The sequence below is a fragment of the Bos indicus x Bos taurus genome, chromosome 20 (genome assembly GCF_003369695.1).
Source record: "Bos indicus x Bos taurus breed Angus x Brahman F1 hybrid chromosome 20, Bos_hybrid_MaternalHap_v2.0, whole genome shotgun sequence".
NCBI classification, from domain to species: Eukaryota; Metazoa; Chordata; class Mammalia; order Artiodactyla; family Bovidae; genus Bos; species Bos indicus x Bos taurus.
The window spans coordinates 43,120,212-43,136,057 of NC_040095.1; positions in this window are offsets into that span (position 1 = coordinate 43,120,212).

Below are 15,846 nucleotides of genomic sequence, written 5' to 3' on the forward strand. Positions count from 1 at the left end.
ATGACCCTCCTCCCACTCTCTTTACATGATAGAAAGGTGAGGGAGTTCTTTGTCTTTTATCAAAGCACTAATTTCATTCATGAGGGCTTCACCCTCATGACATAATTAACTTTCAAAAATCCTGTCTTCAAGTACCATCACATTGCAGGGTCAAGATTTCAACATATGAAATTTAGGAGCATGAACATGGCTATGTTTAGTTTATAAATACTGTACCTACTTGAAGAATGGCTGGAACATCACTAGTGATCAGGGTGATATGAAAAACAATCTCTCAAGAAACATTAAAAGAGAAAAACACTAAAGAAGATTGTTAACTTGACTAAAATGTCTATCATGTGTCAAGCAGTTTGCCATTGCTGTTTATTTTAATACTATCTGTAAACCTATGTGGGCTTCCCTGGTGGCTCAGCAGTAAAGAATCCACCTGCAATGCAAGAGACAGATTTGATACTTGGGTCAGGAAGATTCCCTCGAGGAGGAAATGGCAATCCACTCCAGTATTTTTGCCTAGGAAATCCCATTGACAGAGGAGCCTGGAGGGCTACAGTCCACAGCGTCACAAAGAGTTGGACTCAACTGAGCACAGACTCATGTAATCCTATGTAATAAGTATTAGTTTCTTCACTTTTCAAGTGGAAAGTGGAAGTTTAAGAGCTCCAGTAACTTGTTCAATTTAGTGAGTGCATTGCTAGGAAGTGGCTGCAGCATGTTCTATCTCTGTGGGTCCTGTCCTCCTTCTCACTAGGAGGACTCCTTTAAATAGTTTGGCCACCTGAAGAGAAGAGCCAACTCATTGGAAAAAATTCTAATGCTGGGAAATATTGAAGATGGAAAGAGAATGTGATGGAGAATGAGATGGTTGGATGGTATCATCAACTCAATGGACATGAATTTGAGTGAACTCGGGAGATAGTGAGGGACAGGAAGGCCTGGCAGGCTGCAGTCCATGCAGTCACAAAGACTCAGACACAACTTCATAGCTGAACAACAACAAAAACTATCCCTCAAAAAAAAAGGGAATTGGGAGGAAGAATGCACTTTGAATATCAAAGTGAAAAACTGTAATTTATCAATTTATCATGTGCTTGTTGGGCATATAATGGCCAAGAACACGGTCCCTCCTTGTAAGGATCTTGCTATCTTATCAGAAGAAACATACATATAAACAGTATGAGAACATATCAGGTATTCTGATTACGAGTACATGTTTTTATTTGTTTTAAAAATAATCATTCTAATGACCACTTAGTACATTTAGTTTTACTGGAAATACATTCTATAATATCAAACATATTAGTGTTATTGACAATAAAATGATTATTCTATTTAATGTGATTTAATAGAGTGACCTCTGGTTTTTCATGAATGTTATTAATAACACCCCCTGGATTCCCACAGGAAATAACCAAAGAATTAAAATAGAAGGATGGAAATTTTGTAACAAGATTGTGTTAGCTCTTTGCCTCCAATCTACTTGGAGGGAAAGAGAAAAGACATTATTTCCTATCACTGATACAATGAGTATTATCAGAAATTTCCTTAGCATCTCATTACCTATTTGACTTTAAGGCAATTTTACATTCTTTTCCCCTCTGTTTGGAAATGGAAACATTTCTGTTATTACATTATTTAATTATGGAGTGTTACTTGCCTGACTGAAGAAGAAAAGAATATTCTTGTTCATCTGAAAACCAATGTACCCAACATATAATTCTTCTAATTTGAAATAATTATACTACACAAAGTGTGAAGCCATTTATTATATTTAATTCATCACATCAATTTTCCTTTAAATTGTTTAGATTATAATATGCCTTGCAAGAATCATTTCTGTAATATGTGACAAAATTTTAAACAAAGAAGTGAAAAATGTATGCACTTTATTTACTTCTGAGCAAGCATTTTAACAAAGGGAATTCCCATATATTTTTACAAGGAAAAAAAGGCAGTAAAGGGAACATTGGAGAAGGAAGCTATATGACTCCTTTAGGAATATAGAAGTTGAAAATGTGTTAAATCTCCTAATTACTTGCTTTCCAGTTACTTCTATATACCTTCCAAATGCTAGTAGCAAAAAGTCACACTTAGAATGACTAATTTGGCTTAACCACTCTATTCTTAGACTGGACATAGTTGCAGCTCAGAACTAAATTACTGAGGTGGAGAATTGCAAAGCTTTTCTTATCTCAGGAAATACACATTGTCTAATTCTGAAGGGAACATGTGAACTGAGCAACTAAAATGTTTCTCTGGTAAGCACGTATATTTAAAAGGCATTTAGGTAGATTCCCTGATAGCTCAGTTGGTAAAGAATCCGCCTGCAATGCAGGAGACCCCAGTTTGATTTCTGAATCAGGAATATCTGCTGGAAAAGGGATAGGCTACCCACTCCAGTATTCTTGGGCTTCCCTTGTGGCTCAGTTGGTCAAGAATCTGCCCGCAATGTGGGAGACCTGAGTTTGATCCCTGGGGTGGGAAGATCCCCTGGAGAAGGGAAAAGCTACCCTCTGGCCTAGAGAATTCCATGGACTGTGTAGTCTATGAGGTTGCAAAGAGTTGGACATGACTGAGCGACTTTCATTTTCACTTTAGCTAGATTGATTAACCATTTTAATAAATATCTGATTTTGTGACATGAACTAAGTAACAGGAGTAACACCACTGTATTAACAAATGCTAGTTATTCTTGCATATTATAAACCATTTAAGATAGAGAAAAAAATATGAAAGCCCAGTGTTTCTGGACCTCCCATAAGTTATTTCACTGTTACTCCTGGAAAATCAGCACTACAGCACACTATTCAGGAGCATGATGTCTGTGCATGTGTGCTTAGTCACTCAGTCATGTCCAGCTCTTTGTGACCCATGGACTGTAGCCCACCAGGCTCCTCTGTCCATGGGGATTCTCCAGGCAAGAATACTGGAGTGGGTTGTCATACCCTCCTCCAGGGGATCTTCCCAACCCAGAGATTGAACCCAGGTCTCCCACATTGCTGGAAGGTTCTTTACCAGCTGAGCCACCAGAAAACACAACCCTGATAATGCCTTTGTTCCCATACCTAACCAGCAGTGATTTCTTGGAGCACTCAATTTCTATTATGTAAAATGAGCCTAGTAATGGTTTCTATCTCCTAAAGTTTGGGGGAGGACAGATGAATTTTGAACAGCATCATCTGCATAGCCAGCAACAAGAAGTGTATTTTGGCCTATATTTTACTAAAAAGGAAATCTCAGACATCTAAATCTATAGTAACAATAAAATGAATTGTCATCTTCAAATCCTCTGTAACACAGCCCAGTTTGATTGGTGAAATCTTTCCTAACATTACCTAAGTTAGCTAAACTGTATGGATTTAACTATTGGCCAGAAACTCAGGATACTTGTTCTCAGGTCCAGCCTCTGGAATTGTAGAGTTTAGACTATGACAGTGACATTCCTCTATTTTCAAATTGAGAAGTCTCCAGGAAACCTTGATATCTATAAAATCAGGTGACTCTATGGTTCTATGCAGAGGTACCATTACATTGAAATATATAACAGCTTTTGCAGTAAGGCAAGGGAGATGCTACTGTCCAAGTCTAGTGAAGATATACCATGCTAATCAAGACTTCTCTTATGCTTTCTAGAGTACAAAAAAACAAACAAAAAAAAATCCCATGAACTTAGAATAATAATTCACTTCGGGAAAAAATATGCAAGGGAATGTGAAAAATTAAATATTCTCTTGATTACTTTTTAATATTTTCTAGGGTATTTTTGGAAAAGGCAATGGCAACCCACCCCAGTACTCTTGCCTGGAAAATCCCATGGGAGGAGCCTGACAGGCTGCAGTCCACCGGGTCGCTAAGAGTTGGACATGACTGAGTGGCTTCACTTTCACTTTTCACCTTCATCCATTGGAGAAAGAAAGGGCAACCCACTCCAGTGTTCTTGCCTGGAGAATCCCAGGGATGGGGGAGCCTGGTGGGCTGCCGTCTATGAGGTCGCACAGAGTCAGACACGACTGAAGTGGCTTAGCAGAGAGAGGGTATTTTTATTTATTTGATATTTATTTATTTGATTTATATTCAAAATGATTCAATGGAACAATTACCCTTTTTTATTATAAAAAAAGAGTGATTCAATAATTGGACTGGCCACAGTATATAATTAGAAAAATTATTTTAGAAAAATTTAAGTAGCAAATGTATTGAGATCCTTATTAGGCTAGGAAATGACAGACTATAATCCAGAGACCCATTCATATGAGTCAGTCTTCACATTTATTCAAATAATAAAAATGTCTTTAAGTTAAAAAAATGTTGTGAAAGAACAATGAAAGACTTCCTTCAACTGTGTAATTGATTAAAATGCAAAATAAGTTTTGAATAGTCTTCAGTAGAGAGGTATATATAATTATAGTATTTTCAGCTTTAGTCTGATAGTTTTTGGTTATATAAAATAATCAGTATGATCCTCTGTACCTGACAGATAATTCAACACTCATTAATTTTGCATTGAAATTCACTCAGAGACATCCATGCAAATGAATAAATACTATGAAGCATCTTTTTCTTATACAGAGGTAGAAAGTCAAAGACTTTTTTATATACTCCTACATCCTTTTCTTGTCTTCATTAGATGAAATAAAAATGAACTGTTATATATTGCAGCTAGAGAATTCTGAAGAGTGACTAGTTGTACTACTAGTCACTAGTCAAACATTTGTTCTCTCCAATATAAAATGTAAAAATGTAGAAAACAGTAAAATGAAAGAATCATATAATTTTTGCTCTATTGTTTTGTTTCCTGTTGAGATGAATGCTGCTGCTGCTGCTAAGTCGCTTCAGTCGTGTCCGACTCTGTGCGACCCCATAGACGGCAGCCCACCAGTCTCCCCCATCCCTGGGATTCTCCAGGCAAGAACACTGGAGTGGGTTGCCATTTCCTTCTACAGTGCATGAGAGTCAAAAGTGAAAGTGAAGTCGCTCAGTCATGTTTGACTCTTCGTGACCCCATGGACTGCAGCCCACTGGGCTACCCGGTCCATGGGATTTTCCAGGCAGGAGTACTGGAGTGGGGTGCCATTGCCCTTTCGTTGAGATGAATAGGAAATATCTAATTAATGTATACATATGACAAGATACTTTTTTTCCCTAAACATGTACAATTGAATTCATATCATTTTTTGAATAGTGTAGCCTTTTTTCACTAATTTGAAAGGCCATGCTTTTTATATAAAACTCATTGTTTATGCAAGAATCTATGTCTGGGTTTTTTTTTCTCAAAGTCCATTCTTGAACTTGGATTTCACTCTGGATTTTCTGAGTTTTCCACTACAGATAACCTATGAGCTCAGTTCTACTCTTTATTCTTTCTTATTGTGGTTTTGTTCGTTTGTTTTGGCTTTCTCATCATTTTTTTCCCATGGATTTAGAGCCAACATATATAATTTCATTAAACAGATTTTTAAATGTATTATATTTAATTAATATAATTGCCACTTTTAAATGTTTTTTTTCATTCAAAAACAGCATTACTGTTGATCATTGAAGTATTTCTTGTGAACTAGAGCAAAATTTGCATTTTTGTCCATGTATAAATCTTGTACTTTCAGTTAAATTGATTTTTATATATTCATATTTTCATTTACAAATGAGGTATTTCTATTAAGTTTCAGTTCATTTCTGATTAATGTGAACATTCTCATTATTTAAAGTTAATTTTGTTCCTATGTGCCTTATTGAGCTTACACATTATAGTGGTTAGAGTATACACTGAGCAACTAGGCTACTTGTGTTCAAGTCCCTGATCTGTCACTTTCTCCTGTGTAACTTTAGATAAAATGTGCCTCAGTCTATTCATCAGTAAAATAGGAGCAATAAAAGATAACTGCTTCATAGCATTGCTTTTATAACCAACAAGTAATTTATTGAGACCATCTGGCATATATATATATATGTATATATTGCTTTTTATATTTGGATGAATGTCAAACCTTTGAATTTCTAGGCATAATATTAATACAGCTTTCTCATGGCATGTGCGCTCAGTCATGTTCAACTCTTTGCAAACCCATGGATTGTAGTCTGCCAGGCTCCTCTGTCCATGGAATTTTCCAGACCAAATACAAGAAAGTGAAAGTCACTCAGTCATGTCCAACTCTTTGGGACCCCATGGACTGCACAGTCCATGGAATTCTCCAGGCCAGAATACTGGAGTCAGTAGCCATTTCCTTCTCCAGGGTATCTTTCCAAGCCAGGGATCGAACCCAGCTCTCCCATACTGTAGGCGAATTCTTTACCAGCTGAGCTGCCAGGGGAGCAAGAATACTGGAGCAGGTTGCCATTTCCTCCTTCAGAGGATTTTCCTGACCAAGGGATCAAACACTTGTCTCTTGCCTCTCCTGCAGGCAGGTTCTTAAGTTGAGCTACCAGGAAAGCTGGGTAAGAGCATAAAGAATAAAAGCAGAATCATCCCTTTCTTTTAAATAATAAGTATTGTTCATTATTTATCTTATTGCTTCAGTTTCTTGCTAGGACCCAGGAAGTGACTTTATGCTTGTTACATATTGTGGTTTAGTTGCTAATTTGTGTCTGACTCTTGCAAACCCATGGACTGTAGCCCTCCAGGCTCCTCTGTCCATAAGATGTTCCAGGCAAGAGTACTGGAGCGGGTTGGCATTTCCTTTTCCAGGTCCTCTTTCTGACCCAGGGATCGCACCTGGGTTTCCTGCACTACAGGCAGATTCTTTACCAACTGAGCTACCAGGAATTGCATATAACACTGTTTGTTGCATTTTCTTTACATATAAAATAGTTTGGTTAACATATGGAATTTACCTTGATAACATCTCTAAACATTAATTGCCTGAATTGCCTGGGGAAATATAGTCATTTTATTCAAAGGGTACCCAAACTGGACTACAGTAACAGATTTCTTAAGAAAAGCTGGGCCTATTCAGTAAGTCCATTTTTTTTCCCCAGAATATTCAGGACTCCTTTTTATGTTTAACAGGGAACAGACACCAGTCAAGTATGTCTCCTAGCATCACTCTTTATTCTTTGGATGTGCAGAAGGAACATACTAAACATAAGTTTTAATTGAGTATTATAACCAACCACAAATTTCCAGCAAGCGACAGTCATTTTGGCTTCCATAGTTTATTGCCTTTAAAATACACATTGATTTTGCCATTGGTATCTTGGAAATCTCACCATGTCTTATAATCAGTTGCATCCTGGATTCAGAAAGTATACTATATATCTTGAGATTTTTCTCTTTTGTTTTTATTTTAATACAACTTCCAATAATGTAAATTTATTCACTTATTTTTTTTTCCCCTAAGAGGATCACAAATTACATAAATGGGTTTTAAGTTCAGTAGGAGAGGCCTAGCATTAACATTCTTTTCTGTTTAATTCTCAGACACTTCATTCCTTTTCCCCTTAGAGTTAAATTGAAATAGATTATCTGGTCATTCCAGAGGTCATGGAACATTGTTATAATCCCTCCATTCTGGTAACTTTGGTATAAAGGTTTCATTCTCTGCTACAGGGTAGCTTGATGATGCCAGGGCAAGTTTATGACAAGCTGTGGTTAATTGTACTGAGAGAATTTTCTTCTATGGCAAGGAGGTTTAGGTCTTATAATTTACTACTTACATAGGTTTAGAATTTTAGTGTGTCATAACGCACATTTCATTTGTCTTTCAGATGCATACTTGAATGTCTAATTTTAGAAGCACATTTATTTGATTAAGCTTTACAGTGTACATGATAAGCACACTCAAGTAAATCAAGTTCTAGGTACTTAAACATATGGAAGTTCTTCCTTGTAGGGAGAGTCATCAGACAAGATATTTTCTCTCCCTTTATGTCCATGATTTTATCAGGGTTATGGACTTTTATCACATTTCTTTCTTATCTTGCATTGCATGAAAAATGGATAGCAATCAATTGTTATGTGTTATGAGTGATTAAAGGGCTTTATTTTCTTCAACAGGTATGAGGGGCCTCAGGTTCCATGAATTCATGATATTGTCTGGGGAGATGAGAATAATGCAATTATACCATAATCCTACATGTTATTGATCTATGTTCACCTGACGGCCTTAGTTCAGCTGACCTTTTACAATTTTCTGTATGCAGAGCAGGGTTCTTATGTATATATAAAAGAAAGATGAATACAGAGAAGTCCACCTTTGTGTATCTTAGTGGTGGACTAGAGGAACCCTGCAGGTTATGTGCCCAATACTGTCTTTGCTTGGGTAGGTCTCATCATACATCTTGGTTAAGCAAGAGTTTACTCCAAGTTTACTCCAATCTTGGTGACAGACAGGGAAGCCTGGCGTGCTGCAGTCCATGGGGTCGCAAAGAGTTGGACAGGACTGAGCAACTGAACTAAACTGGGTCATGATTAGAGCTCCAAACACAAGATTATTATAATTATACCAACTGTGGAGCTACCTCTGTTTGGTAGAACTATTATCGACCAATTAAAAGTTCCTTGTCTCTCTCTTGGGTAATGACCTATGTAATAAGTGTGCATGATTGGTAGTTGTGAAGTGTCTAGGTCTCCATCCAGCTGGCATGCAAGACTCAGATTTCCTCTGTACTATTAGGAGATATCCAGACCAAACTGAGACTGTACCATATCACAGATCACACATATAAGGACATATCTGGCCCTGTGAACCTTGGCCCAGATTTCAACCAGGTGTCCAAGGCAACTAGTTCTTGGTCTAAAAATTTTTGATACAATTTATGGTAATTATTTTATGGTCATATTTCAGCTTTACCTAGCAGTGTACCTGCCCACAGTAGATGTTCAAAAATATTACCTGTAGTGGATTAATCACAGGATTGCTAACAAAAGAATTCCTATAATTCAGCAAGAATTACATTGTTAGGTACCTTTTAAAAAATGTTCTGTTTTGTTTTTATATTTTCTAATCTATTCATTTTTGGTAGTGAGTCATTTCTTTATTAAACTTTGAATTTACAGTCCTAGCAAAATGACTATTTTTTCTCTGTGAAGTTAACATTTCACTCAAGCTTTTCTTCATAGAAATGTCCCTAAATGCTTCAGCATTCAAGAAATCTATTGGCTACACATGATTTTACTTCTTATAGATATCTACAATTTGTTCCTGACTCCAAACATGGGTTGATTCTAGAGGAGATACTGAAGTTGGGAAAGGAATTTTGGCTCCCCCAGTAAAGTGTCTACTTTTACAAATGACTTTAATAATTTTTGAAAATAATAATTTCCAATGTCCATTATACCAATCCATTAGGTTTACCAAATACAATGCATTTTCCATTACATATCACACAGCCTCCTGTGTTAAGTGAATGCATGAGTGGGTGCTCAGTCACTTCAGTTGTGTCCGACTCTTTGCTACCCCATGGACTGTAGCTCACCAGGCTCCTCCATGGAATTTTCCGGGCAAGAATACTGGAAACGGTTGCCAATACCTCTTTCAAGGGTTTTCCTAACCCAGGAATAGAACCTGCATCTTTTATGTCCCCTGCATTGCAGGAGGATTCTTTCCCACTGAGCCACCAGGGAAGCCCATGTTAAGTGGATACCTTGCTCAAATGTTACAAATCATGGAATGTTTATGAACAAATTATGTTAAAAGATTATTGAAGAATTGTACAATCCACAGTTTTCTGAATAGGCAGAATTCTCAGCACTGTATGAGGTAGAGTGATAAATTGGGGGGCATTTTCCATTTTGGCAAAAAAAGGTCTGTCAATATTATTGACTCATTGAAGTCCAAGAGGTACTGATTATTTGTCTTTCCTGAAAATGTTACCAACATTAGGGAAGACAGATAACCAAATGCCCTGGGATCTCACTATAATATTGCTAGACTTCTAAAAGTATAAAGGAGCCATAGCAATACATTCTAGTTCCTGTGGACAGGAACTAGATATATATATATATATATAGATAGATAGATAGATATAGTGATAGAGAATTTTTCTTTAAATGTTATTTACTATTCATAATCATCTTTAAATTTATCCCTTCTCCAACTCAAGGAGTGACATATTTTCAAATGTAGTCTAACACATACTTCTATAAATGATCTCAGTCGCTTATGTAATTAACTGGTTACACTATAGATAAGAGAGCCCCTGTTAACTGCTTATTCATATTTGATGACAGTATAGGTCATAAGTGGATCAAAAACACAGTTGAGCAGTTTGTTGAAAGTATAAGACACTACTGTGTAGGAGTTCACAGGTCAAAGACAAGTGGCCAGATGAGATGCCCCAAGGCATGGAATGCATTCTGTTGTCCTTGCTGACACTGGAATCTAACTCAGTCAAGAAAATAATTTACCAGATGTAGGACCTCAGGATAGAACACAGATCTAATTATCACCACAATCAAAGATAATGCTAATGTCACTCAAGTGGAAACAGTTCCGGCACTCTTTTCTACTAAAAGGTGAATTGTGTTTGCTGACCCATTTTGGAAAAAAAAAAAAAAAAAACTTAGGTTTTTCTACAGTACTTTTAGTGTTTAAAGCAGCTTTTTGGCTACTTAAGCCTCCATTTCAGCTCTGTGAAAGTAGCAAATAATGCAATCTAAAAGAGTGCACAAATAATGTTGCTGATATGGTTCAATGCTAGAATAGGCATTTGTGAGACAAACACAACAATATCAAGAATAATGTTTGATATTAAGGAATATTGGTGGCCCACAGTTTTGTTTTTTGCTGTTTGTGTAGCAGGTACAGTGTTTAAATTGGTCTATTTTTTGTTTCCTTAAATATGATTTTGGTGGGTAAACTAAGGCAAATCAACTGCCATTATTTTATTATTGAATAGATGCCAATGAATATTATGTTATTGTTTTAGAAACATAAGCAATAGGGCTTTGTAATGGGACTATAAAAATAAAGACTGCTGAAGGATATATTATTTTATAGTGAATTCCCTTTTAGTTAATATTGTGTTAGTAAGACCTGCATTATGGAAGAATTGCAAAGCACTGAAATGAAAAAGTTTTTCTTTTCTTTCTCTCACATTTTTAAAATACAAACTTGTCAGGATTTTCTATTAGAAGAAGGCTATAGATGGTCTATGCTCTAGATTTTAGGATACTAATCCTAGCTTATTGACAATATAAAAAAATGCTTTAATTTCTTATGAAACATACTTATTGCCAGCTTCCAGGAAAGTAATTCTTAATTGTCTCTACAATCCTGTTGGTGATCTAGATGTCATCATCTTTTCAATTTTTTTCTGGAAAGGTTGTTTTCTATTTATATTTTAATTGTAATGATCAATACCATTCAATGATATGAAATATAAATTTTAATATAACTCCAGTTTGAATAAGGACACAGAGGTGGAGTAAAGGAGAATGTTTCATTTTTGAGAGGGAATATTTGATCCTACATTGTTATACTGTAGTTATTAGTGAAACATTTCATTATAATTTTAAAATATTATTCATCTGAATTATATACTTCATTGTATTATGCAAGGCATAGCTAACCCAGATACTTAAGACAGAAGAAGGCAAACATAGGGAAAATGAATTCATATAAACTTAATTTGTTAATAAAATTCTAAAATCAAGTCCCACTGAGTTAGAGAAGAGTGACAAACCTTATTATAAATATTTACCAAGTCTTTGTCCATGAAACAATCTTAATAAATTTAAAAGGATTTAAATTAGAGAAGTCATATGGAATACATTTTCTGTCTGCAATGAAGTTAAAATTGAACTTAATAAATTACCTCAAAATAATCAAACACTTGGAAATAAAGAAAAGTATTTCTAAATAAACCATGTGTGTAAGAAGAAAGCACAAAGGAAAATGTTTTTAACTATACAAAAATAAATAGAAAACATATCCAAAGTTGTAGAACATAGCAAAAACAGTCCTTACAGAGTACGTCTTTAAATATTTAATTTAGAAAAGAAGGGTCTAAAAATTAATGTTCTCATATTGTACCTGAGGAAGTTAGAGAAGAAGATGAATTAAACTCAAGAAAAATGAATGCAAAATTTTAAAAAGGAAGGAAATCAATTAAATTGAGAAATAAAAGCTAGAGTAAGCAAGTTAAAAAGTGGATTTTTGAAATTAAGAAAATTAACAAATCTTTATGTTAAACAACAACATAGATAACACTATTGTTAAATATCGAGAATTATAGGAAGAATATCGTTATGGCATAATCAGATATTGTCATTATAATAAGGGAATATTATGTACAGCTAATGACACTAAATTTAAGAATTTAGGTAAAATTTACTAATTTCTTAAAGGCACAACTTGCCAAAGCTTGGATGGGATAATTAGAATATGTATATGGCCATATAGTTTTTAAGGAAATTTAATGTATTATCAAAAATCTTATCACAAAAATAAGTCAGAAAAATTTTACTTCACTAGTTGTTCCTATCAAATACTTGAAGAAGAAATAATGCCTATAAAATGTAAAGTCTTTCATAAAATATAAAGGAGAAAACATCTAACAAACTATTTTATAAGGCTAGCATATCTCTGATACCAAAACCTGACAATGTATTTTATGAGAGAGCAACAGACTAATTTACAGACTAATATTTCTCATTAACCTTATACAAAAACTTGCAATAAAATATTAGCAGTTTGAATTCAGAAGTGTGTGTGTGTATACATGTATAATCTAGAAGTATAAACATCAAGAGATATAAAATATATATGTCACATGACTAAATAGGTTTATCTCAGAAAGGCAGGGTTTACTTTTAACATTTAAAAATAAAACAATATAATTGAAGATGTTAAGAAGAAGAAAGAAAAGATATAAAACAATATAATTGAAGATGTTAAGAAGAAGAAGAAAATGATACTATAATATCCATATATGTAAAAAATTGATTTACAAAAGTCAACACTAGTTCATGATAAGAACCTTCAGCACACGGGTATTTAAAGGATCTCAATTTATCATCTAGAGGCCATCTATGACAAACATACAACTAACATTATACCTAATAGTGAAATATTGTACATTATTCTCCTAAGATCCAGAAGCAGATATAAATATCTGTTGTCCAGACTTTCATCAAAATTGTGTTAGAGATCCTAACCAATGACTAAGTCATGAAAAGAAAATTAATAACATTAAGATTCATTTCAATATTTGGCAAAACCAATACAATATTGTAAAGTTTAAAAATAAAATAAAATTAAAAAAAATAAGAGCAAACATTAAAAAAAATAAAATGAGCAAGTAAAACAATCTTTATTTTAAAAAGACATGATTGTTTATATTATATGTTACCAAAGAACCTACCAAAAAATAACTAAAATAAGTGGATTTAGGGCCAAAACAATCCATGGACTGTAGCCCACCAGGCTCCTCCATCCATGGGATTTTCCAGGCAAGAGTACTAGAGTGGGTTGCCATTTGCTTCTCCAGGGGATCTTCCCGATCCTGTGATTGAATCTGGGTCTCCCACATTGCAGGCAGACGCTTTACCATCTGAGCCATTAGGGAAGCTCAAAACAATCTTAGAAAAATAATAATAGGGGAAATATACTAATTTTATTTTGAAACTTGCCACAAAGCTATAGTAATCAAGAGAATGTAGATATCATATATGGATAAACATATGTATGGTAAACATATCAAAGGAACAAATTTCATGGAGGAATTCATTAACTCAAAAATTAAATGATAATTTTTATAGCATATGATGTCTGAAAAGCTTTTAAATTCATATGAAAATAGGAAATGTTAACACTTTCTCACACACAGAGAAAAATATTAATTTGAGATAGAAAATAGATCATAATATAAGTAAAAACTAACAATTTTAAGAAAATGAAGGAGCAAAACTTTAAGAATCTGAGGTAGGCAAAGAAAAAATAAAACTATAAATTAGACCTTAGCTTTTATTTTATTTATTTTTAAATTTTATTTTATTTTTAAACTTTACATAATTGTATTAGTTTTGCCAAATATCAAAATGAATCCACCACAGGTATACATGTGTTCCCCATCCTGAACCCTCCTCTTTCCTCCCTCCCCATATCATCCCTCTGGGTCATCCCAGTGCACTAGCCCCAAGCATCCAGTATCGTGCATCGAACCTGGACTGGCAACTCGATTCTTACGTGATATTTTACATGTTTCAATGCCATTCTCCAAAATCTTCCCACCCTCTCCCTCTCCCACAGAGTCCATAAGACTGTTCTATACATCAGTGTCTCTTTTGCTGTCTTGTACACAGGGTTATTGTTACCATCTTTCTAAATTCCATATATATGCGTTAGTATACTGTATGGGTGTTTTTCTTTCTGGCTTACTTCACTCGGTATAATAGGCTCCAGTTTCATCCACCTCATTAGAACTGATTCAAATGTATTCTTTTTAATGGCTGAGTAATACTCCATTGTGTATATGTACCACAGCTTGCTTATCCATTCATCTGCTGATGGACATCTAGGTTGCTTCCATGTCCTGGCTATTATAAACAGTGCTGCGATGAACATTGGGGTACACGTGCTCTTTCCCTTCTGGTTTCCTCAGTGTGTATGCCCAGCAGTGGGATTGCTGGATCATAAGGCAGTTCTATTTCCAGTTTTTTAAGGAATCTCCACACTGTTCTCCATAGTGGCTGTACTAGTTTGCATTCCCACCAACAGTGTAAGAGGGTTCCCTTTTCTCCACACCCTCTCCAGCATTTATTGCTTGTAGACTTTTGGATTGCAGCCATTCTGACTGGTGTGAAATGGTACCTCATAGTGGTTTTGATTTGCATTTCTCTGATAATGAGTGATGTTGAGCATCTTTTCATGTGTTTGTTAGCCATCTGTATGTCTTCTTTGGAGAAATGTCTATTTAGTTCTTTGGCCCATTTTTTGATTGGGTCATTTATTTTTCTGGAGTTGAGCTGTAGGAGTTGCTTGTATATTTTTGAGATTAGTTGTTTGTCTGTTGCTTCATTTGCTATTATTTTCTCCCATTCTGAAGGCTGTCTTTTCACCTTGCTAATAGTTTCCTTTGATGTGCAGAAGCTTTTAAGTTTAATTAGGTCCCATTTGTTTATTTTTGCTTTTATTTCCAATATTCTGAGAGGTGGGTCATAGAGGATCCTGCTGTGATGTATGTCAGAGAGTGTTTTGCCTATGTTCTCCTCTAGGAGTTTTATAGTCTCTGGTCTTACGTGTAGATCTTTAATCCATTTTGAGTTTATTTTTGTGTATGGTGTTAGAAAGTGTTCTAGTTTCATTCTTTTACAAGTGGTTGACCAGATTTCCCAGCACCACTTGTTAAAGAGATTGTCTTTAATCCATTGTATATTCTTGCCTCCTTCGTCAAAGATAAGGTGTCCATATGTGTGTGGATTTATCTCTGGGCTTTCTATTTTGTTCCATTGATCTATATTTCTGTCTTTGTGCCAGTACCATACTGTCTTGATAACTGTGGCTTTGTAGTAGAGCCTGAAGTCAGGTAGGTTGATTCCTCCAGTTCCATTCTTCTTTCTCAAGATCATTTTGGCTATTCGAGGTTTTTTGTATTTCCATACAAATTGTGAAATTATTTGTTCTAGCTCTGTGAAAAATACCGTTGGTAACTTGATAGGGATTGCATTGAATCTATAAATTGCTTTGGGTAGTATACTCATTTTCACTATATTGATTCTTCCAATCCATGAACATGGTATATTTCTCCATCTATTAGTGTCCTCTTTGATTTCTTTCACCAGTGTTTTATAGTTTTCTATATATAGGTCTTTAGTTTCTTTAGGTAGATATATTCCTAAGTATTTTATTCTTTCCGTTGCAATGGTGAATGGAATTGTTTCCTTAATTTCTCTTTCAGTTTTCTCATTATTAG